The sequence below is a fragment of the Leptodactylus fuscus genome, chromosome 1 (assembly GCF_031893055.1).
Source record: "Leptodactylus fuscus isolate aLepFus1 chromosome 1, aLepFus1.hap2, whole genome shotgun sequence".
NCBI lineage: Eukaryota > Metazoa > Chordata > Amphibia > Anura > Leptodactylidae > Leptodactylus > Leptodactylus fuscus.
Window position 1 is genome coordinate 35,557,178 of NC_134265.1, and position 24,049 is coordinate 35,581,226.

At 44.7% G+C, this 24,049-nt stretch overlaps 6 non-coding genes across 6 annotated transcripts; all 6 read left to right on the top strand.

The window, feature by feature from the left end:
• The first annotated feature begins 1,990 nt into the window (after positions 1 to 1,990).
• On the top strand, positions 1,991 to 2,154 carry LOC142190678 (U1 spliceosomal RNA). Its single transcript, XR_012714361.1, has one exon. It is a non-coding gene; the product is annotated as a U1 spliceosomal RNA (small nuclear RNA).
• Positions 2,155 to 6,029: 3,875 nt separating this feature from the next.
• On the top strand, positions 6,030 to 6,193 carry LOC142190679 (U1 spliceosomal RNA). Its single transcript, XR_012714362.1, has one exon. It is a non-coding gene; the product is annotated as a U1 spliceosomal RNA (small nuclear RNA).
• Positions 6,194 to 10,068: 3,875 nt separating this feature from the next.
• Positions 10,069 to 10,232, top strand: LOC142190680 (U1 spliceosomal RNA). The gene has a single exon (XR_012714363.1). It is a non-coding gene; the product is annotated as a U1 spliceosomal RNA (small nuclear RNA).
• A 3,872-nt stretch (positions 10,233 to 14,104) lies between these two features.
• On the top strand, positions 14,105 to 14,268 carry LOC142190681 (U1 spliceosomal RNA). Its single transcript, XR_012714364.1, has one exon. It is a non-coding gene; the product is annotated as a U1 spliceosomal RNA (small nuclear RNA).
• Positions 14,269 to 18,131: 3,863 nt separating this feature from the next.
• Positions 18,132 to 18,295, top strand: LOC142190682 (U1 spliceosomal RNA). The gene has a single exon (XR_012714365.1). It is a non-coding gene; the product is annotated as a U1 spliceosomal RNA (small nuclear RNA).
• A 3,872-nt stretch (positions 18,296 to 22,167) lies between these two features.
• Positions 22,168 to 22,331, top strand: LOC142190683 (U1 spliceosomal RNA). Its single transcript, XR_012714366.1, has one exon. It is a non-coding gene; the product is annotated as a U1 spliceosomal RNA (small nuclear RNA).
• The last annotated feature ends 1,718 nt before the right edge of the window (positions 22,332 to 24,049 follow it).

The window sequence follows — 24,049 nt, forward strand, 5'->3', positions numbered from 1 at the left end:
GCCAATCCTGTGGAACAGACCCAGTCATTACTGAATCCTTAAATATTAGATACAAGGGTCTATCTATGACCATGCTTAATTCCCTCAGAACTCGGGGGTGTATACCATCTGGACCGGGCGATTTCTCTATTTTAGTGTTTTGCAGGCGGCGCTGCACTTCTTCCTGGGTTAAGCAGGTGACATTTAATTGAGAGTTAACATTACCCCTAATCATGTTGCCGGCCAATGGATATTCTTGTGTAAACACTGTAGAGAAGAAGGCATTTAATACTTGTGCTCTTTCCTCATCCTCCTCCACCATTACACCCAGATTATTTTTGAGAGTGCCGACATTGTCAGTTTTTATTCTCTTATTATTTATGTAATTGAAGAATAATTTTGGATTACTTTTACTTTCCTTGGCAATTTTTCTCTCAGCCTCAATCTTCGCCTCCTTTATTTGTTTTTTGCACAATTTATTTTTCTCTGTTATAGTTTTTTAATGCTGTGTCGCTACTCTCTTGTTTTAGTACTTTAAATGCTTCCTTTTTATCCCTCATTGCATTCTGTACTGTTTTAGTTAGCCATATTGGTTTTCTATGATTTCTAGCCCGCTTATTCCCATAGGGTATGTGTTTTCTAGTGCTCTTATTTAGTATATTTTTGAAGATGTCCCATTTAGTTTGTGTTCCCGTCACGTTGAGGACATTGTCCCAGTTTATGCTGCTAGGCTCCTCTCTCAGCTGGTTAAAATTTGCCTTCCTGAAGTTTAGTGTTTTTGTACCCCCTCTAATGAACGTCTTCTTAATGTGTACAAGAAAACTTATTCTGTTATGGTCACTATTACCCAGATGTCCCCCAACCTCCACTTTTGATAGTGTGTCAGGTTCATTTGTTAAAATTAGGTCTAAAAGGGCCTGGCCTCTTGTTGGGTCCTGCACTAGTTGCGATAGGTAATTGTCTTTTATTACTGACAAGAACCTGCTCCCTTTGTTGGATCTGCAGGTTTCTGCCTCCCAGTTGATATCTGGGTAGTTGAAATCCCCCATAATAATGACTTTATTCTGCTTTGCGGCCTCATCTATTTGTTTTATTAGTACATTTTCAGCTTCTTCCATTATATTTGGAGATTTATAACAAACCCCTATCAGTATTTTATTATTTTTTGTTCCTCCCGTAATCTCCACCCATAAGGACTCCACATAATCATTTTCCTCCCAGATGTCCTCACGCAGGACTGGCTTAAGGCCGTTTTTTACGTATAAGCAAACCCCTCCCCCTTTCTTATTTGTACGCTCCTTTCTAAACATACTGTACCCTTGTTTATTTACAGCCCAGTCATAGCTAGAGTCCAGCCATGTCTCACTTACCCCCCACCATGTCATAATTGTCTTCCAACATCATCACTTCTAGTTCCTCCATCTTGTTAGTAAGACTTCGGGCATTCGTATGCATACATTTCATAGATTTATCTTCCCTACTCTTCCACTGCCTACTGACTGCTCTAACCCGACCCCCTGCTCCACCCCCAGTTTCAGTATCTAGCCCTCTTTCCATTACTACACTATCTTGCCCTCTACATGTTACCCTCTCCCCCCAGTACCTAGTTTAAACACTCCTCCAACCGTCTAGCCATCTTCTCTTCTAATTCTAATGAGCCATCCCGGCTTAAGTAAACCAAAGGCACGCAGCTGCCTCGTGCCTGACTCTGCTGCCCAGCCGGAGCTCGGTTTCTGGAAGCCGCCACCCATTCGCCCCCTCCCCTTTCGTTTTATGCTAATGCCCTTGCTGCACTGCATCTTGGAAATGCCTAGCCGGGAACATTTGAATGCAGGCAGCGGGGTGTCGGGGCGAGGAATGGAGCGCAGCCTGTGCTACGGCCGCCTACCGAGGAAAACGCATGCGGTGTGGCATTGCACCATGCGGACCTCTGTTGGCCAAGGGCCAATGCCTCCCCAATGCGGCAGGGCTGCGGGGGAGGGGCGCTGGCCTAGCAGTCGGTGAATAACTCATACTTACCTGGCAGGGGAGATACCATGATCATGAAGGTGGTTCTCCCAGGGTGAGGCTCATCCATTGCACTCCGGGTGTGCTGACCCCTGCGATTTCCCCAAATGCGGGAAACTCGACTGCATAATTTGTGGTAGTGGGGGACTGCGTTCGCGCTTTCCCCTGATTTTCTCTGGTTGAAAGACAGTGCTCGTTCCTTGCTTCCTCTCGCTTGCTAGTTTGTTGCTCGATGCTGCGTACCTGTGCAGTACACTCAGATGGTTAGACTATCGCAACCGGGTTGCTGGCAGAGAGGCACGCTGCTGCTGCTGCTGCTGCCGCCGCTGCCACAGTGTAAGCAAAGCATTCCAGGTGGCCTTTGTCTCCCTCTAGTGGATGAGCGACAGTCCACTCATTCAGTCACACCGTTGGAACGTTAGAGTTTCAACTGTTATGGTGATGCAGCAAGTTCTCCGCTTCAGGCCTGAACCCGCCGCTTTCCATACCTGCCATTCATAGTTACATAGTAGATGAAGTTGGATAAAGACATGAGTCCATCAAGTCCAACCTATAGCCATACAATCCCCTACAGTGTTGATCCAGGGGAAGGCAAAAACCCCCATGAGGCTCATGCCAATTGCCCTATTTCAGAGGAAAAAATTCCTTCCCGACTCCAAATCTGGCAGTCAGTATAAAACCCTGGATCAACGTGTCCTTAAAATCTAGAGACCATAACCCATTATATTTTTCTCTTCAAGAAAGGCATCCAGGCCCACTTTGAACTTGTTCAGTGAATCCGCCATCACCACTTCCTGGGGCAGAGACTTCCAGAGCCTCGCTGTTCTTACTGTGAAGAATCCCCTTCTATGTTTCTGGTGAAACCTTCTCTCCTCCATACGTAGTGGATGTCCTCTTGTCACTGTCACTGGCCTAGGAGTAAAAAGATCCTTAGAAAGTTCTTTGTATTGTCCCTTCATGTATTTGTACATTGTTATTAGATCTCCCCGTAGACGTCTTTTCTCTAAGCTGAATAACCCCAAGTTTGTTAATCTATCGTTGTACTCCAGTCCACCCATTCCCCTAATCATTTTGGTTGCCCGTCTTTGCACTTTTTCAAGTTCACGTATGTCTTTCTTGTATATCGGGGCCCAAAATTGTGCACAATATTCTAAGTGTGGCCGTACCAGTGATTTGTATAGAGGCATAACTATGTCCTTGTCATGAGAATCTAGACCTCTTTTGATGCATCCCATAATTTTATTTGCCTTGGCAGCAGCTGCCTGACACTGGTCATTAAAGGTAAGCTTGCTGTCCACCAAAATCCCTAAGTCTTTTTCATTGACAGTCTTACCCAGTAATTTACTATTTAGTACATAGTCATACATTTTATTACGTCGCCCAAAGTGCATTACTTTACATTTGTCAACATTAAACTTCATTTGCCAAGTCTCCGCCCATGCTTCCAGTTTCCTTAGATCCCCTTGTAATATTCTACTATCCTCCTCATTATTGATTACCCTACAAAGTTTAGTATCATCTGCAAATATAGACACCCTGCTTTGTAAACCCTCTACCAGGTCATTAATAAAGATGTTAAACAAGAGAGGACCTAATACTGACCCCTGCGGCACCCCACTGGTGACTGTGGCCCCGTCTGAATATTTACCATTAACAAGTACCCTCTGTTTCCTATCAGTGAGCCAGTTGCTAACCCAAATGCATATGTTTCCCCCCAGTCCCAACAATCTCATTTTGCATCCCAACCGTTTATCTGGAACAGTATCAAAAGCCTTTGAAAAGTCCAGGTACACCACGTCTACTGCATTAGCCATGTCCAGTCTTGAACTGACCTCCTCATAGAAGCTGATCAGATTAGTCTGACAGGACCGATTCCTCATAAACCCATGCTGATTGGGTGTTATAAGATTATTTACATTGAGATACCCCAGGATAGCATCTCTTAGAAAGCCCTCAAATATCTTTCCCACCACAGAAGTTAAACTTACTGGCCTATAGTTTCCAGGTTCCCTTTTACACCCCTTTTTGAAAATTGGCACCACATTTGCTATTCGCCAATCCTGTGGAACAGACCCAGTCATTACTGAATCCTTAAATATTAGATACAAGGGTCTATCTATGACCATGCTTAATTCCCTCAGAACTCGGGGGTGTATACCATCTGGACCGGGCGATTTCTCTATTTTAGTGTTTTGCAGGCGGCGCTGCACTTCTTCCTGGGTTAAGCAGGTGACATTTAATTGAGAGTTAACATTACCCCTAATCATGTTGCCGGCCAATGGATATTCTTGTGTAAACACTGTAGAGAAGAAGGCATTTAATACTTGTGCTCTTTCCTCATCCTCCTCCACCATTACACCCAGATTATTTTTGAGAGTGCCGACATTGTCAGTTTTTATTCTCTTATTATTTATGTAATTGAAGAATAATTTTGGATTACTTTTACTTTCCTTGGCAATTTTTCTCTCAGCCTCAATCTTCGCCTCCTTTATTTGTTTTTTGCACAATTTATTTTTCTCTGTTATAGTTTTTTAATGCTGTGTCGCTACTCTCTTGTTTTAGTACTTTAAATGCTTCCTTTTTATCCCTCATTGCATTCTGTACTGTTTTAGTTAGCCATATTGGTTTTCTATGATTTCTAGCCCGCTTATTCCCATAGGGTATGTGTTTTCTAGTGCTCTTATTTAGTATATTTTTGAAGATGTCCCATTTAGTTTGTGTTCCCGTCACGTTGAGGACATTGTCCCAGTTTATGCTGCTAGGCTCCTCTCTCAGCTGGTTAAAATTTGCCTTCCTGAAGTTTAGTGTTTTTGTACCCCCTCTAATGAACGTCTTCTTAATGTGTACAAGAAAACTTATTCTGTTATGGTCACTATTACCCAGATGTCCCCCAACCTCCACTTTTGATAGTGTGTCAGGTTCATTTGTTAAAATTAGGTCTAAAAGGGCCTGGCCTCTTGTTGGGTCCTGCACTAGTTGCGATAGGTAATTGTCTTTTATTACTGACAAGAACCTGCTCCCTTTGTTGGATCTGCAGGTTTCTGCCTCCCAGTTGATATCTGGGTAGTTGAAATCCCCCATAATAATGACTTTATTCTGCTTTGCGGCCTCATCTATTTGTTTTATTAGTACATTTTCAGCTTCTTCCATTATATTTGGAGATTTATAACAAACCCCTATCAGTATTTTATTATTTTTTGTTCCTCCCGTAATCTCCACCCATAAGGACTCCACATAATCATTTTCCTCCCAGATGTCCTCACGCAGGACTGGCTTAAGGCCGTTTTTTACGTATAAGCAAACCCCTCCCCCTTTCTTATTTGTACGCTCCTTTCTAAACATACTGTACCCTTGTTTATTTACAGCCCAGTCATAGCTAGAGTCCAGCCATGTCTCACTTACCCCCCACCATGTCATAATTGTCTTCCAACATCATCACTTCTAGTTCCTCCATCTTGTTAGTAAGACTTCGGGCATTCGTATGCATACATTTCATAGATTTATCTTCCCTACTCTTCCACTGCCTACTGACTGCTCTAACCCGACCCCCTGCTCCACCCCCAGTTTCAGTATCTAGCCCTCTTTCCATTACTACACTATCTTGCCCTCTACATGTTACCCTCTCCCCCCAGTACCTAGTTTAAACACTCCTCCAACCGTCTAGCCATCTTCTCTTCTAATTCTAATGAGCCATCCCGGCTTAAGTAAACCAAAGGCACGCAGCTGCCTCGTGCCTGACTCTGCTGCCCAGCCGGAGCTCGGTTTCTGGAAGCCGCCACCCATTCGCCCCCTCCCCTTTCGTTTTATGCTAATGCCCTTGCTGCACTGCATCTTGGAAATGCCTAGCCGGGAACATTTGAATGCAGGCAGCGGGGTGTCGGGGCGAGGAATGGAGCGCAGCCTGTGCTACGGCCGCCTACCGAGGAAAACGCATGCGGTGTGGCATTGCACCATGCGGACCTCTGTTGGCCAAGGGCCAATGCCTCCCCAATGCGGCAGGGCTGCGGGGGAGGGGCGCTGGCCTAGCAGTCGGTGAATAACTCATACTTACCTGGCAGGGGAGATACCATGATCATGAAGGTGGTTCTCCCAGGGTGAGGCTCATCCATTGCACTCCGGGTGTGCTGACCCCTGCGATTTCCCCAAATGCGGGAAACTCGACTGCATAATTTGTGGTAGTGGGGGACTGCGTTCGCGCTTTCCCCTGATTTTCTCTGGTTGAAAGACAGTGCTCGTTCCTTGCTTCCTCTCGCTTGCTAGTTTGTTGCTCGATGCTGCGTACCTGTGCAGTACACTCAGATGGTTAGACTATCGCAACCGGGTTGCTGGCAGAGAGGCACGCTGCTGCTGCTGCTGCTGCCGCCGCTGCCACAGTGTAAGCAAAGCATTCCAGGTGGCCTTTGTCTCCCTCTAGTGGATGAGCGACAGTCCACTCATTCAGTCACACCGTTGGAACGTTAGAGTTTCAACTGTTATGGTGATGCAGCAAGTTCTCCGCTTCAGGCCTGAACCCGCCGCTTTCCATACCTGCCATTCATAGTTACATAGTAGATGAAGTTGGATAAAGACATGAGTCCATCAAGTCCAACCTATAGCCATACAATCCCCTACAGTGTTGATCCAGGGGAAGGCAAAAACCCCCATGAGGCTCATGCCAATTGCCCTATTTCAGAGGAAAAAATTCCTTCCCGACTCCAAATCTGGCAGTCAGTATAAAACCCTGGATCAACGTGTCCTTAAAATCTAGAGACCATAACCCATTATATTTTTCTCTTCAAGAAAGGCATCCAGGCCCACTTTGAACTTGTTCAGTGAATCCGCCATCACCACTTCCTGGGGCAGAGACTTCCAGAGCCTCGCTGTTCTTACTGTGAAGAATCCCCTTCTATGTTTCTGGTGAAACCTTCTCTCCTCCATACGTAGTGGATGTCCTCTTGTCACTGTCACTGGCCTAGGAGTAAAAAGATCCTTAGAAAGTTCTTTGTATTGTCTCTTCATGTATTTGTACATTGTTATTAGATCTCCCCGTAGACGTCTTTTCTCTAAGCTGAATAACCCCAAGTTTGTTAATCTATCGTTGTACTCCAGTCCACCCATTCCCCTAATCATTTTGGTTGCCCGTCTTTGCACTTTTTCAAGTTCACGTATGTCTTTCTTGTATATCGGGGCCCAAAATTGTGCACAATATTCTAAGTGTGGCCGTACCAGTGATTTGTATAGAGGCATAACTATGTCCTTGTCATGAGAATCTAGACCTCTTTTGATGCATCCCATAATTTTATTTGCCTTGGCAGCAGCTGCCTGACACTGGTCATTAAAGGTAAGCTTGCTGTCCACCAAAATCCCTAAGTCTTTTTCATTGACAGTCTTACCCAGTAATTTACTATTTAGTACATAGTCATACATTTTATTACGTCGCCCAAAGTGCATTACTTTACATTTGTCAACATTAAACTTCATTTGCCAAGTCTCCGCCCATGCTTCCAGTTTCCTTAGATCCCCTTGTAATATTCTACTATCCTCCTCATTATTGATTACCCTACAAAGTTTAGTATCATCTGCAAATATAGACACCCTGCTTTGTAAACCCTCTACCAGGTCATTAATAAAGATGTTAAACAAGAGAGGACCTAATACTGACCCCTGCGGCACCCCACTGGTGACTGTGGCCCCGTCTGAATATTTACCATTAACAAGTACCCTCTGTTTCCTATCAGTGAGCCAGTTGCTAACCCAAATGCATATGTTTCCCCCCAGTCCCAACAATCTCATTTTGCATCCCAACCGTTTATCTGGAACAGTATCAAAAGCCTTTGAAAAGTCCAGGTACACCACGTCTACTGCATTAGCCATGTCCAGTCTTGAACTGACCTCCTCATAGAAGCTGATCAGATTAGTCTGACAGGACCGATTCCTCATAAACCCATGCTGATTGGGTGTTATAAGATTATTTACATTGAGATACCCCAGGATAGCATCTCTTAGAAAGCCCTCAAATATCTTTCCCACCACAGAAGTTAAACTTACTGGCCTATAGTTTCCAGGTTCCCTTTTACACCCCTTTTTGAAAATTGGCACCACATTTGCTATTCGCCAATCCTGTGGAACAGACCCAGTCATTACTGAATCCTTAAATATTAGATACAAGGGTCTATCTATGACCATGCTTAATTCCCTCAGAACTCGGGGGTGTATACCATCTGGACCGGGCGATTTCTCTATTTTAGTGTTTTGCAGGCGGCGCTGCACTTCTTCCTGGGTTAAGCAGGTGACATTTAATTGAGAGTTAACATTACCCCTAATCATGTTGCCGGCCAATGGATATTCTTGTGTAAACACTGTAGAGAAGAAGGCATTTAATACTTGTGCTCTTTCCTCATCCTCCTCCACCATTACACCCAGATTATTTTTGAGAGTGCCGACATTGTCAGTTTTTATTCTCTTATTATTTATGTAATTGAAGAATAATTTTGGATTACTTTTACTTTCCTTGGCAATTTTTCTCTCAGCCTCAATCTTCGCCTCCTTTATTTGTTTTTTGCACAATTTATTTTTCTCTGTTATAGTTTTTTAATGCTGTGTCGCTACTCTCTTGTTTTAGTACTTTAAATGCTTCCTTTTTATCCCTCATTGCATTCTGTACTGTTTTAGTTAGCCATATTGGTTTTCTATGATTTCTAGCCCGCTTATTCCCATAGGGTATGTGTTTTCTAGTGCTCTTATTTAGTATATTTTTGAAGATGTCCCATTTAGTTTGTGTTCCCGTCACGTTGAGGACATTGTCCCAGTTTATGCTGCTAGGCTCCTCTCTCAGCTGGTTAAAATTTGCCTTCCTGAAGTTTAGTGTTTTTGTACCCCCTCTAATGAACGTCTTCTTAATGTGTACAAGAAAACTTATTCTGTTATGGTCACTATTACCCAGATGTCCCCCAACCTCCACTTTTGATAGTGTGTTAGGTTCATTTGTTAAAATTAGGTCTAAAAGGGCCTGGCCTCTTGTTGGGTCCTGCACTAGTTGCGATAGGTAATTGTCTTTTATTACTGACAAGAACCTGCTCCCTTTGTTGGATCTGCAGGTTTCTGCCTCCCAGTTGATATCTGGGTAGTTGAAATCCCCCATAATAATGACTTTATTCTGCTTTGCGGCCTCATCTATTTGTTTTATTAGTACATTTTCAGCTTCTTCCATTATATTTGGAGATTTATAACAAACCCCTATCAGTATTTTATTATTTTTTGTTCCTCCCGTAATCTCCACCCATAAGGACTCCACATAATCATTTTCCTCCCAGATGTCCTCACGCAGGACTGGCTTAAGGCCGTTTTTTACGTATAAGCAAACCCCTCCCCCTTTCTTATTTGTACGCTCCTTTCTAAACATACTGTACCCTTGTTTATTTACAGCCCAGTCATAGCTAGAGTCCAGCCATGTCTCACTTACCCCCCACCATGTCATAATTGTCTTCCAACATCATCACTTCTAGTTCCTCCATCTTGTTAGTAAGACTTCGGGCATTCGTATGCATACATTTCATAGATTTATCTTCCCTACTCTTCCACTGCCTACTGACTGCTCTAACCCGACCCCCTGCTCCACCCCCAGTTTCAGTATCTAGCCCTCTTTCCATTTCTACACTATCTTGCCCTCTACATGTTACCCTCTCCCCCCAGTACCTAGTTTAAACACTCCTCCAACCGTCTAGCCATCTTCTCTTCTAATTCTAATGAGCCATCCCGGCTTAAGTAAACCAAAGGCACGCAGCTGCCTCGTGCCTGACTCTGCTGCCCAGCCGGAGCTCGGTTTCTGGAAGCCGCCACCCATTCGCCCCCTCCCCTTTCGTTTTATGCTAATGCCCTTGCTGCACTGCATCTTGGAAATGCCTAGCCGGGAACATTTGAATGCAGGCAGCGGGGTGTCGGGGCGAGGAATGGAGCGCAGCCTGTGCTACGGCCGCCTACCGAGGAAAACGCATGCGGTGTGGCATTGCACCATGCGGACCTCTGTTGGCCAAGGGCCAATGCCTCCCCAATGCGGCAGGGCTGCGGGGGAGGGGCGCTGGCCTAGCAGTCGGTGAATAACTCATACTTACCTGGCAGGGGAGATACCATGATCATGAAGGTGGTTCTCCCAGGGTGAGGCTCATCCATTGCACTCCGGGTGTGCTGACCCCTGCGATTTCCCCAAATGCGGGAAACTCGACTGCATAATTTGTGGTAGTGGGGGACTGCGTTCGCGCTTTCCCCTGATTTTCTCTGGTTGAAAGACAGTGCTCGTTCCTTGCTTCCTCTCGCTTGCTAGTTTGTTGCTCGATGCTGCGTACCTGTGCAGTACACTCAGATGGTTAGACTATCGCAACTGGGTTGCTGGCAGAGAGGCACGCTGCTGCTGCTGCTGCCGCCGCTGCCACAGTGTAAGCAAAGCATTCCAGGTGGCCTTTGTCTCCCTCTAGTGGATGAGCGACAGTCCACTCATTCAGTCACACCGTTGGAACGTTAGAGTTTCAACTGTTATGGTGATGCAGCAAGTTCTCCGCTTCAGGCCTGAACCCGCCGCTTTCCATACCTGCCATTCATAGTTACATAGTAGATGAAGTTGGATAAAGACATGAGTCCATCAAGTCCAACCTATAGCCCTACAATCCCCTACAGTGTTGATCCAGGGGAAGGCAAAAACCCCCATGAGGCTCATGCCAATTGCCCTATTTCAGAGGAAAAAATTCCTTCCCGACTCCAAATCTGGCAGTCAGTATAAAACCCTGGATCAACGTGTCCTTAAAATCTAGAGACCATAACCCATTATATTTTTCTCTTCAAGAAAGGCATCCAGGCCCACTTTGAACTTGTTCAGTGAATCCGCCATCACCACTTCCTGGGGCAGAGACTTCCAGAGCCTCGCTGTTCTTACTGTGAAGAATCCCCTTCTATGTTTCTGGTGAAACCTTCTCTCCTCCATACGTAGTGGATGTCCTCTTGTCACTGTCACTGGCCTAGGAGTAAAAAGATCCTTAGAAAGTTCTTTGTATTGTCCCTTCATGTATTTGTACATTGTTATTAGATCTCCCCGTAGACGTCTTTTCTCTAAGCTGAATAACCCCAAGTTTGTTAATCTATCGTTGTACTCCAGTCCACCCATTCCCCTAATCATTTTGGTTGCCCGTCTTTGCACTTTTTCAAGTTCACGTATGTCTTTCTTGTATATCGGGGCCCAAAATTGTGCACAATATTCTAAGTGTGGCCGTACCAGTGATTTGTATAGAGGCATAACTATGTCCTTGTCATGAGAATCTAGACCTCTTTTGATGCATCCCATAATTTTATTTGCCTTGGCAGCAGCTGCCTGACACTGGTCATTAAAGGTAAGCTTGCTGTCCACCAAAATCCCTAAGTCTTTTTCATTGACAGTCTTACCCAGTAATTTACTATTTAGTACATAGTCATACATTTTATTACGTCGCCCAAAGTGCATTACTTTACATTTGTCAACATTAAACTTCATTTGCCAAGTCTCCGCCCATGCTTCCAGTTTCCTTAGATCCCCTTGTAATATTCTACTATCCTCCTCATTATTGATTACCCTACAAAGTTTAGTATCATCTGCAAATATAGACACCCTGCTTTGTAAACCCTCTACCAGGTCATTAATAAAGATGTTAAACAAGAGAGGACCTAATACTGACCCCTGCGGCACCCCACTGGTGACTGTGGCCCCGTCTGAATATTTACCATTAACAAGTACCCTCTGTTTCCTATCAGTGAGCCAGTTGCTAACCCAAATGCATATGTTTCCCCCCAGTCCCAACAATCTCATTTTGCATCCCAACCGTTTATCTGGAACAGTATCAAAAGCCTTTGAAAAGTCCAGGTACACCACGTCTACTGCATTAGCCATGTCCAGTCTTGAACTGACCTCCTCATAGAAGCTGATCAGATTAGTCTGACAGGACCGATTCCTCATAAACCCATGCTGATTGGGTGTTATAAGATTATTTACATTGAGATACCCCAGGATAGCATCTCTTAGAAAGCCCTCAAATATCTTTCCCACCACAGAAGTTAAACTTACTGGCCTATAGTTTCCAGGTTCCCTTTTACACCCCTTTTTGAAAATTGGCACCACATTTGCTATTCGCCAATCCTGTGGAACAGACCCAGTCATTACTGAATCCTTAAATATTAGATACAAGGGTCTATCTATGACCATGCTTAATTCCCTCAGAACTCGGGGGTGTATACCATCTGGACCGGGCGATTTCTCTATTTTAGTGTTTTGCAGGCGGCGCTGCACTTTTTCCTGGGTTAAGCAGGTGACATTTAATTGAGAGTTAACATTACCCCTAATCATGTTGCCGGCCAATGGATATTCTTGTGTAAACACTGTAGAGAAGAAGGCATTTAATACTTGTGCTCTTTCCTCATCCTCCTCCACCATTACACCCAGATTATTTTTGAGAGTGCCGACATTGTCAGTTTTTATTCTCTTATTATTTATGTAATTGAAGAATAATTTTGGATTACTTTTACTTTCCTTGGCAATTTTTCTCTCAGCCTCAATCTTCGCCTCCTTTATTTGTTTTTTGCACAATTTATTTTTCTCTGTTATAGTTTTTTAATGCTGTGTCGCTACTCTCTTGTTTTAGTACTTTAAATGCTTCCTTTTTATCCCTCATTGCATTCTGTACTGTTTTAGTTAGCCATATTGGTTTTCTATGATTTCTAGCCCGCTTATTCCCATAGGGTATGTGTTTTCTAGTGCTCTTATTTAGTATATTTTTGAAGATGTCCCATTTAGTTTGTGTTCCCGTCACGTTGAGGACATTGTCCCAGTTTATGCTGCTAGGCTCCTCTCTCAGCTGGTTAAAATTTGCCTTCCTGAAGTTTAGTGTTTTTGTACCCCCTCTAATGAACGTCTTCTTAATGTGTACAAGAAAACTTATTCTGTTATGGTCACTATTACCCAGATGTCCCCCAACCTCCACTTTTGATAGTGTGTCAGGTTCATTTGTTAAAATTAGGTCTAAAAGGGCCTGGCCTCTTGTTGGGTCCTGCACTAGTTGCGATAGGTAATTGTCTTTTATTACTGACAAGAACCTGCTCCCTTTGTTGGATCTGCAGGTTTCTGCCTCCCAGTTGATATCTGGGTAGTTGAAATCCCCCATAATAATGACTTTATTCTGCTTTGCGGCCTCATCTATTTGTTTTATTAGTACATTTTCAGCTTCTTCCATTATATTTGGAGATTTATAACAAACCCCTATCAGTATTTTATTATTTTTTGTTCCTCCCGTAATCTCCACCCATAAGGACTCCACATAATCATTTTCCTCCCAGATGTCCTCACGCAGGACTGGCTTAAGGCCGTTTTTTACGTATAAGCAAACCCCTCCCCCTTTCTTATTTGTACGCTCCTTTCTAAACATACTGTACCCTTGTTTATTTACAGCCCAGTCATAGCTAGAGTCCAGCCATGTCTCACTTACCCCCCACCATGTCATAATTGTCTTCCAACATCATCACTTCTAGTTCCTCCATCTTGTTAGTAAGACTTCGGGCATTCGTATGCATACATTTCATAGATTTATCTTCCCTACTCTTCCACTGCCTACTGACTGCTCTAACCCGACCCCCTGCTCCACCCCCAGTTTCAGTATCTAGCCCTCTTTCCATTTCTACACTATCTTGCCCTCTACATGTTACCCTCTCCCCCCAGTACCTAGTTTAAACACTCCTCCAACCGTCTAGCCATCTTCTCTTCTAATTCTAATGAGCCATCCCGGCTTAAGTAAACCAAAGGCACGCAGCTGCCTCGTGCCTGACTCTGCTGCCCAGCCGGAGCTCGGTTTCTGGAAGCCGCCACCCATTCGCCCCCTCCCCTTTCGTTTTATGCTAATGCCCTTGCTGCACTGCATCTTGGAAATGCCTAGCCGGGAACATTTGAATGCAGGCAGCGGGGTGTCGGGGCGAGGAATGGAGCGCAGCCTGTGCTACGGCCGCCTACCGAGGAAAACGCATGCGGTGTGGCATTGCACCATGCGGACCTCTGTTGGCCAAGGGCCAATGCCTCCCCAATGCGGCAGGGCTGCGGGGGAGGGGCGCTGGCCTAGCAGTCGGTGAATAACTCATACTTACCTGGCAGGGGAGATACCATGATCATGAAGGTGGTTCTCCCAGGGTGAGGCTCATCCATTGCACTCCGGGTGTGCTGACCCCTGCGATTTCCCCAAATGCGGGAAACTCGACTGCATAATTTGTGGTAGTGGGGGACTGCGTTCGCGCTTTCCCCTGATTTTCTCTGGTGGAAAGACAGTGCTCGTTCCTTGCTTCCTCTCGCTTGCTAGTTTGTTGCTCGATGCTGCGTACCTGTGCAGTACACTCAGATGGTTAGACTATCGCAACCGGGTTGCTGGCAGAGAGGCACGCTGCTGCCGCCGCTGCCACAGTGTAAGCAAAGCATTCCAGGTGGCCTTTGTCTCCCTCTAGTGGATGAGTGACAGTCCACTCATTCAGTCACACCGTTGGAACGTTAGAGTTTCAACTGTTATGGTGATGCAGCAAGTTCTCCGCTTCAGGCCTGAACCCGCCGCTTTCCATACCTGCCATTCATAGTTACATAGTAGATGAAGTTGGATAAAGACATGAGTCCATCAAGTCCAACCTATAGCCCTACAATCCCCTACAGTGTTGATCCAGGGGAAGGCAAAAACCCCCATGAGGCTCATGCCAATTGCCCTATTTCAGAGGAAAAAATTCCTTCCCGACTCCAAATCTGGCAGTCAGTATAAAACCCTGGATCAACGTGTCCTTAAAATCTAGAGACCATAACCCATTATATTTTTCTCTTCAAGAAAGGCATCCAGGCCCACTTTGAACTTGTTCAGTGAATCCGCCATCACCACTTCCTGGGGCAGAGACTTCCAGAGCCTCGCTGTTCTTACTGTGAAGAATCCCCTTCTATGTTTCTGGTGAAACCTTCTCTCCTCCATACGTAGTGGATGTCCTCTTGTCACTGTCACTGGCCTAGGAGTAAAAAGATCCTTAGAAAGTTCTTTGTATTGTCCCTTCATGTATTTGTACATTGTTATTAGATCTCCCCGTAGACGTCTTTTCTCTAAGCTGAATAACCCCAAGTTTGTTAATCTATCGTTGTACTCCAGTCCACCCATTCCCCTAATCATTTTGGTTGCCCGTCTTTGCACTTTTTCAAGTTCACGTATGTCTTTCTTGTATATCGGGGCCCAAAATTGTGCACAATATTCTAAGTGTGGCCGTACCAGTGATTTGTATAGAGGCATAACTATGTCCTTGTCATGAGAATCTAGACCTCTTTTGATGCATCCCATAATTTTATTTGCCTTGGCAGCAGCTGCCTGACACTGGTCATTAAAGGTAAGCTTGCTGTCCACCAAAATCCCTAAGTCTTTTTCATTGACAGTCTTACCCAGTAATTTACTATTTAGTACATAGTCATACATTTTATTACGTCGCCCAAAGTGCATTACTTTACATTTGTCAACATTAAACTTCATTTGCCAAGTCTCCGCCCATGCTTCCAGTTTCCTTAGATCCCCTTGCAATATTCTACTATCCTCCTCATTATTGATTACCCTACAAAGTTTAGTATCATCTGCAAATATAGACACCCTGCTTTGTAAACCCTCTACCAGGTCATTAATAAAGATGTTAAACAAGAGAGGACCTAATACTGACCCCTGCGGCACCCCACTGGTGACTGTGGCCCCGTCTGAATATTTACCATTAACAAGTACCCTCTGTTTCCTATCAGTGAGCCAGTTGCTAACCCAAATGCATATGTTTCCCCCCAGTCCCAACAATCTCATTTTGCATCCCAACCGTTTATCTGGAACAGTATCAAAAGCCTTTGAAAAGTCCAGGTACACCACGTCTACTGCATTAGCCATGTCCAGTCTTGAACTGACCTCCTCATAGAAGCTGATCAGATTAGTCTGACAGGACCGATTCCTCATAAACCCATGCTGATTGGGTGTTATAAGATTATTTACATTGAGATACCCCAGGATAGCATCTCTTAGAAAGCCCTCAAATATCTTTCCCACCACAGAAGTTAAACTTACTGGCCTATAGTTTCCAGGTTCCCTTTTACACCCCTTTTTGAAAATTGGCACCACATTTGCTATTCGCCAATCCTGTGGAACAGACCCAGTCATTACTGAATCCTTAAATATTAGATACAAGGGTCTATCTATGACCATGCTTAATTCCCTCAGAACTCGGGGGTGTATACCATCTGGACCGGGCGATTTCTCTATTTTAGTGTTTTGCAGGCGGCGCTGCACTTCTTCCTGGGTTAAGCAGGTGACATTTAATTGAGAGTTAACATTACCCCTAATCATGTTGCCGGCCAATGGATATTCTTGTGTAAACACTGTAGAGAAGAAGGCATTTAATACTTGTGCTCTTTCCTCATCCTCCTCCACCATTACACCCAGATTATTTTTGAGAGTGCCGACATTGTCAGTTTTTATTCTCTTATTATTTATGTAATTGAAGAATAATTTTGGATTACTTTTACTTTCCTTGGCAATTTTTCTCTCAGCCTCAATCTTCGCCTCCTTTATTTGTTTTTTGCACAATTTATTTTTCTCTGTTATAGTTTTTTAATGCTGTGTCGCTACTCTCTTGTTTTAGTACTTTAAATGCTTCCTTTTTATCCCTCATTGCATTCTGTACTGTTTTAGTTAGCCATATTGGTTTTCTATGATTTCTAGCCCGCTTATTCCCATAGGGTATGTGTTTTCTAGTGCTCTTATTTAGTATATTTTTGAAGATGTCCCATTTAGTTTGTGTTCCCGTCACGTTGAGGACATTGTCCCAGTTTATGCTGCTAGGCTCCTCTCTCAGCTGGTTAAAATTTGCCTTCCTGAAGTTTAGTGTTTTTGTACCCCCTCTAATGAACGTCTTCTTAATGTGTACAAGAAAACTTATTCTGTTATGGTCACTATTACCCAGATGTCCCCCAACCTCCACTTTTGATAGTGTGTCAGGTTCATTTGTTAAAATTAGGTCTAAAAGGGCCTGGCCTCTTGTTGGGTCCTGCACTAGTTGCGATAGGTAATTGTCTTTTATTACTGACAAGAACCTGCTCCCTTTGTTGGATCTGCAGGTTTCTGCCTCCCAGTTGATATCTGGGTAGTTGAAATCCCCCATAATAATGACTTTATTCTGCTTTGCGGCCTCATCTATTTGTTTTATTAGTACATTTTCAGCTTCTTCCATTATATTTGGAGATTTATAACAAACCCCTATCAGTATTTTATTATTTTTTGTTCCTCCCGTAATCTCCACCCATAAGGACTCCACATAATCATTTTCCTCCCAGATGTCCTCACGCAGGACTGGCTTAAGGCCGTTTTTTACGTATAAGCAAACCCCTCCCCCTTTCTTATTTGTACGCTCCTTTCTAAACATACTGTACCCTTGTTTATTTACAGCCCAGTCATAGCTAGAGTCCAGCCATGTCTCACTTACCCCCCACCATGTCATAATTGTCTTCCAACATCATCACTTCTAGTTCCTCCATCTTGTTAGTAAGACTTCGGGCATTCGTATGCATACATTTCATAGATTTATCTTCCCTACTCTTCCACTGCCTACTGACTGCTCTAACCCGACCCCCTGCTCCACCCCCAGTTTCAGTATCTAGCCCTCTTTCCATTTCTACACTATCTTGCCCTCTACATGTTACCCTCTCCCCCCAGTACCTAGTTTAAACACTCCTCCAACCGTCTAGCCATCTTCTCTTCTAATTCTAATGAGCCATCCCGGCTTAAGTAAACCAAAGGCACGCAGCTGCCTCGTGCCTGACTCTGCTGCCCAGCCGGAGCTCGGTTTCTGGAAGCCGCCACCCATTCGCCCCCTCCCCTTTCGTTTTATGCTAATGCCCTTGCTGCACTGCATCTTGGAAATGCCTAGCCGGGAACATTTGAATGCAGGCAGCGGGGTGTCGGGGCGAGGAATGGAGCGCAGCCTGTGCTACGGCCGCCTACCGAGGAAAACGCATGCGGTGTGGCATTGCACCATGCGGACCTCTGTTGGCCAAGGGCCAATGCCTCCCCAATGCGGCAGGGCTGCGGGGGAGGGGCGCTGGCCTAGCAGTCGGTGAATAACTCATACTTACCTGGCAGGGGAGATACCATGATCATGAAGGTGGTTCTCCCAGGGTGAGGCTCATCCATTGCACTCCGGGTGTGCTGACCCCTGCGATTTCCCCAAATGCGGGAAACTCGACTGCATAATTTGTGGTAGTGGGGGACTGCGTTCGCGCTTTCCCCTGATTTTCTCTGGTGGAAAGACAGTGCTCGTTCCTTGCTTCCTCTCGCTTGCTAGTTTGTTGCTCGATGCTGCGTACCTGTGCAGTACACTCAGATGGTTAGACTATCGCAACCGGGTTGCTGGCAGAGAGGCACGCTGCTGCTGCTGCTGCCGCCGCTGCCACAGTGTAAGCAAAGCATTCCAGGTGGCCTTTGTCTCCCTCTAGTGGATGAGCGACAGTCCACTCATTCAGTCACACCGTTGGAACGTTAGAGTTTCAACTGTTATGGTGATGCAGCAAGTTCTCCGCTTCAGGCCTGAACCCGCCGCTTTCCATACCTGCCATTCATAGTTACATAGTAGATGAAGTTGGATAAAGACATGAGTCCATCAAGTCCAACCTATAGCCCTACAATCCCCTACAGTGTTGATCCAGGGGAAGGCAAAAACCCCCATGAGGCTCATGCCAATTGCCCTATTTCAGAGGAAAAAATTCCTTCCCGACTCCAAATCTGGCAGTCAGTATAAAACCCTGGATCAACGTGTCCTTAAAATCTAGAGACCATAACCCATTATATTTTTCTCTTCAAGAAAGGCATCCAGGCCCACTTTGAACTTGTTCAGTGAATCCGCCATCACCACTTCCTGGGGCAGAGACTTCCAGAGCCTCGCTGTTCTTACTGTGAAGAATCCCCTTCTATGTTTCTGGTGAAACCTTCTCTCCTCCATACGTAGTGGATGTCCTCTTGTCACTGTCACTGGCCTAGGAGTAAAAAGATCCTTAGAAAGTTCTTTGTATTGTCCCTTCATGTATTTGTACATTGTTATTAGATCTCCCCGTAGACGTCTTTTCTCTAAGCTGAATAACCCCAAGTTTGTTAATCTATCGTTGTACTCCAGTCCACCCATTCCCCTAATCATTTTGGTTGCCCGTCTTTGCACTTTTTCAAGTTCACGTATGTCTTTCTTGTATATCGGGGCCCAAAATTGTGCACAATATTCTAAGTGTGGCCGTACCAGTGATTTGTATAGAGGCATAACTATGTCCTTGTCATGAGAATCTAGACCTCTTTTGATGCATCCCATAATTTTATTTGCCTTGGCAGCAGCTGCCTGACACTGGTCATTAAAGGTAAGCTTGCTGTCCACCAAAATCCCTAAGTCTTTTTCATTGACAGTCTTACCCAGTAATTTACTATTTAGTACATAGTCATACATTTTATTACGTCGCCCAAAGTGCATTACTTTACATTTGTCAACATTAAACTTCATTTGCCAAGTCTCCGCCCATGCTTCCAGTTTCCTTAGATCCCCTTGTAATATTCTACTATCCTCCTCATTATTGATTACCCTACAAAGTTTAGTATCATCTGCAAATATAGACACCCTGCTTTGTAAACCCTCTACCAGGTCATTAATAAAGATGTTAAACAAGAGAGGACCTAATACTGACCCCTGCGGCACCCCACTGGTGACTGTGGCCCCGTCTGAATATTTACCATTAACAAGTACCCTCTGTTTCCTATCAGTGAGCCAGTTGCTAACCCAAATGCATATGTTTCCCCCCAGTCCCAACAATCTCATTTTGCATCCCAACCGTTTATCTGGAACAGTATCAAAAGCCTTTGAAAAGTCCAGGTACACCACGTCTACTGCATTAGCCATGTCCAGTCTTGAACTGACCTCCTCATAGAAGCTGATCAGATTAGTCTGACAGGACCGATTCCTCATAAACCCATGCTGATTGGGTGTTATAAGATTATTTACATTGAGATACCCCAGGATAGCATCTCTTAGAAAGCCCTCAAATATCTTTCCCACCACAGAAGTTAAACTTACTGGCCTATAGTTTCCAGGTTCCCTTTTACACCCCTTTTTGAAAATTGGCACCACATTTGCTATTCGCCAATCCTGTGGAACAGACCCAGTCATTACTGAATCCTTAAATATTAGATACAAGGGTCTATCTATGACCATGCTTAATTCCCTCAGAACTCGGGGGTGTATACCATCTGGACCGGGCGATTTCTCTATTTTAGTGTTTTGCAGGCGGCGCTGCACTTCTTCCTGGGTTAAGCAGGTGACATTTAATTGAGAGTTAACATTACCCCTAATCATGTTGCCGGCCAATGGATATTCTTGTGTAAACACTGTAGAGAAGAAGGCATTTAATACTTGTGCTCTTTCCTCATCCTCCTCCACCATTACACCCAGATTATTTTTGAGAGTGCCGACATTGTCAGTTTTTATTCTCTTATTATTTATGTAATTGAAGAATAATTTTGGATTACTTTTACTTTCCTTGGCAATTTTTCTCTCAGCCTCAATCTTCGCCTCCTTTATTTGTTTTTTGCACAATTTATTTTTCTCTGTTATAGTTTTTTAATGCTGTGTCGCTACTCTCTTGTTTTAGTACTTTAAATGCTTCCTTTTTATCCCTCATTGCATTCTGTACTGTTTTAGTTAGCCATATTGGTTTTCTATGATTTCTAGCCCGCTTATTCCCATAGGGTATGTGTTTTCTAGTGCTCTTATTTAGTATATTTTTGAAGATGTCCCATTTAGTTTGTGTTCCCGTCACGTTGAGGACATTGTCCCAGTTTATGCTGCTAGGCTCCTCTCTCAGCTGGTTAAAATTTGCCTTCCTGAAGTTTAGTGTTTTTGTACCCCCTCTAATGAACGTCTTCTTAATGTGTACAAGAAAACTTATTCTGTTATGGTCACTATTACCCAGATGTCCCCCAACCTCCACTTTTGATAGTGTGTCAGGTTCATTTGTTAAAATTAGGTCTAAAAGGGCCTGGCCTCTTGTTGGGTCCTGCACTAGTTGCGATAGGTAATTGTCTTTTATTACTGACAAGAACCTGCTCCCTTTGTTGGATCTGCAGGTTTCTGCCTCCCAGTTGATATCTGGGTAGTTGAAATCCCCCATAATAATGACTTTATTCTGCTTTGCGGCCTCATCTATTTGTTTTATTAGTACATTTTCAGCTTCTTCCATTATATTTGGAGATTTATAACAAACCCCTATCAGTATTTTATTATTTTTTGTTCCTCCCGTAATCTCCACCCATAAGGACTCCACATAATCATTTTCCTCCCAGATGTCCTCACGCAGGACTGGCTTAAGGCCGTTTTTTACGTATAAGCAAACCCCTCCCCCTTTCTTATTTGTACGCTCCTTTCTAAACATACTGTACCCTTGTTTATTTACAGCCCAGTCATAGCTAGAGTCCAGCCATGTCTCACTTACCCCCCACCATGTCATAATTGTCTTCCAACATCATCACTTCTAGTTCCTCCATCTTGTTAGTAAGACTTCGGGCATTCGTATGCATACATTTCATAGATTTATCTTCCCTACTCTTCCACTGCCTACTGACTGCTCTAACCCGACCCCCTGCTCCACCCCCAGTTTCAGTATCTAGCCCTCTTTCCATTTCTACACTATCTTGCCCTCTACATGTTACCCTCTCCCCCCAGTACCTAGTTTAAACACTCCTCCAACCGTCTAGCCATCTTCTCTTCTAATTCTAATGAGCCATCCCGGCTTAAGTAAACCAAAGGCACGCAGCTGCCTCGTGCCTGACTCTGCTGCCCAGCCGGAGCTCGGTTTCTGGAAGCCGCCACCCATTCGCCCCCTCCCCTTTCGTTTTATGCTAATGCCCTTGCTGCACTGCATCTTGGAAATGCCTAGCCGGGAACATTTGAATGCAGGCAGCGGGGTGTCGGGGCGAGGAATGGAGCGCAGCCTGTGCTACGGCCGCCTACCGAGGAAAACGCATGCGGTGTGGCATTGCACCATGCGGACCTCTGTTGGCCAAGGGCCAATGCCTCCCCAATGCGGCAGGGCTGCGGGGGAGGGGCGCTGGCCTAGCAGTCGGTGAATAACTCATACTTACCTGGCAGGGGAGATACCATGATCATGAAGGTGGTTCTCCCAGGGTGAGGCTCATCCATTGCACTCCGGGTGTGCTGACCCCTGCGATTTCCCCAAATGCGGGAAACTCGACTGCATAATTTGTGGTAGTGGGGGACTGCGTTCGCGCTTTCCCCTGATTTTCTCTGGTGGAAAGACAGTGCTCGTTCCTTGCTTCCTCTCGCTTGCTAGTTTGTTGCTCGATGCTGCGTACCTGTGCAGTACACTCAGATGGTTAGACTATCGCAACCGGGTTGCTGGCAGAGAGGCACGCTGCTGCTGCTGCTGCCGCCGCTGCCACAGTGTAAGCAAAGCATTCCAGGTGGCCTTTGTCTCCCTCTAGTGGATGAGCGACAGTCCACTCATTCAGTCACACCGTTGGAACGTTAGAGTTTCAACTGTTATGGTGATGCAGCAAGTTCTCCGCTTCAGGCCTGAACCCGCCGCTTTCCATACCTGCCATTCATAGTTACATAGTAGATGAAGTTGGATAAAGACATGAGTCCATCAAGTCCAACCTATAGCCCTACAATCCCCTACAGTGTTGATCCAGGGGAAGGCAAAAACCCCCATGAGGCTCATGCCAATTGCCCTATTTCAGAGGAAAAAATTCCTTCCCGACTCCAAATCTGGCAGTCAGTATAAAACCCTGGATCAACGTGTCCTTAAAATCTAGAGACCATAACCCATTATATTTTTCTCTTCAAGAAAGGCATCCAGGCCCACTTTGAACTTGTTCAGTGAATCCGCCATCACCACTTCCTGGGGCAGAGACTTCCAGAGCCTCGCTGTTCTTACTGTGAAGAATCCCCTTCTATGTTTCTGGTGAAACCTTCTCTCCTCCATACGTAGTGGATGTCCTCTTGTCACTGTCACTGGCCTAGGAGTAAAAAGATCCTTAGAAAGTTCTTTGTATTGTCCCTTCATGTATTTGTACATTGTTATTAGATCTCCCCGTAGACGTCTTTTCTCTAAGCTGAATAACCCCAAGTTTGTTAATCTATCGTTGTACTCCAGTCCACCCATTCCCCTAATCATTTTGGTTGCCCGTCTTTGCACTTTTTCAAGTTCACGTATGTCTTTCTTGTATATCGGGGCCCAAAATTGTGCACAATATTCTAAGTGTGGCCGTACCAGTGATTTGTATAGAGGCATAACTATGTCCTTGTCATGAGAATCTAGACCTCTTTTGATGCATCCCATAATTTTATTTGCCTTGGCAGCAGCTGCCTGACACTGGTCATTAAAGGTAAGCTTGCTGTCCACCAAAATCCCTAAGTCTTTTTCATTGACAGTCTTACCCAGTAATTTACTATTTAGTACATAGTCATACATTTTATTACGTCGCCCAAAGTGCATTACTTTACATTTGTCAACATTAAACTTCATTTGCCAAGTCTCCGCCCATGCTTCCAGTTTCCTTAGATCCCCTTGCAATATTCTACTATCCTCCTCATTATTGATTACCCTACAAAGTTTAGTATCATCTGCAAATATAGACACCCTGCTTTGTAAACCCTCTACCAGGTCATTAATAAAGATGTTAAACAAGAGAGGACCTAATACTGACCCCTGCGGCACCCCACTGGTGACTGTGGCCCCGTCTGAATATTTACCATTAACAAGTACCCTCTGTTTCCTATCAGTGAGCCAGTTGCTAACCCAAATGCATATGTTTCCCCCCAGTCCCAACAATCTCATTTTGCATCCCAACCGTTTATCTGGAACAGTATCAAAAGCCTTTGAAAAGTCCAGGTACACCACGTCTACTGCATTAGCCATGTCCAGTCTTGAACTGACCTCCTCATAGAAGCTGATCAGATTAGTCTGACAGGACCGATTCCTCATAAACCCATG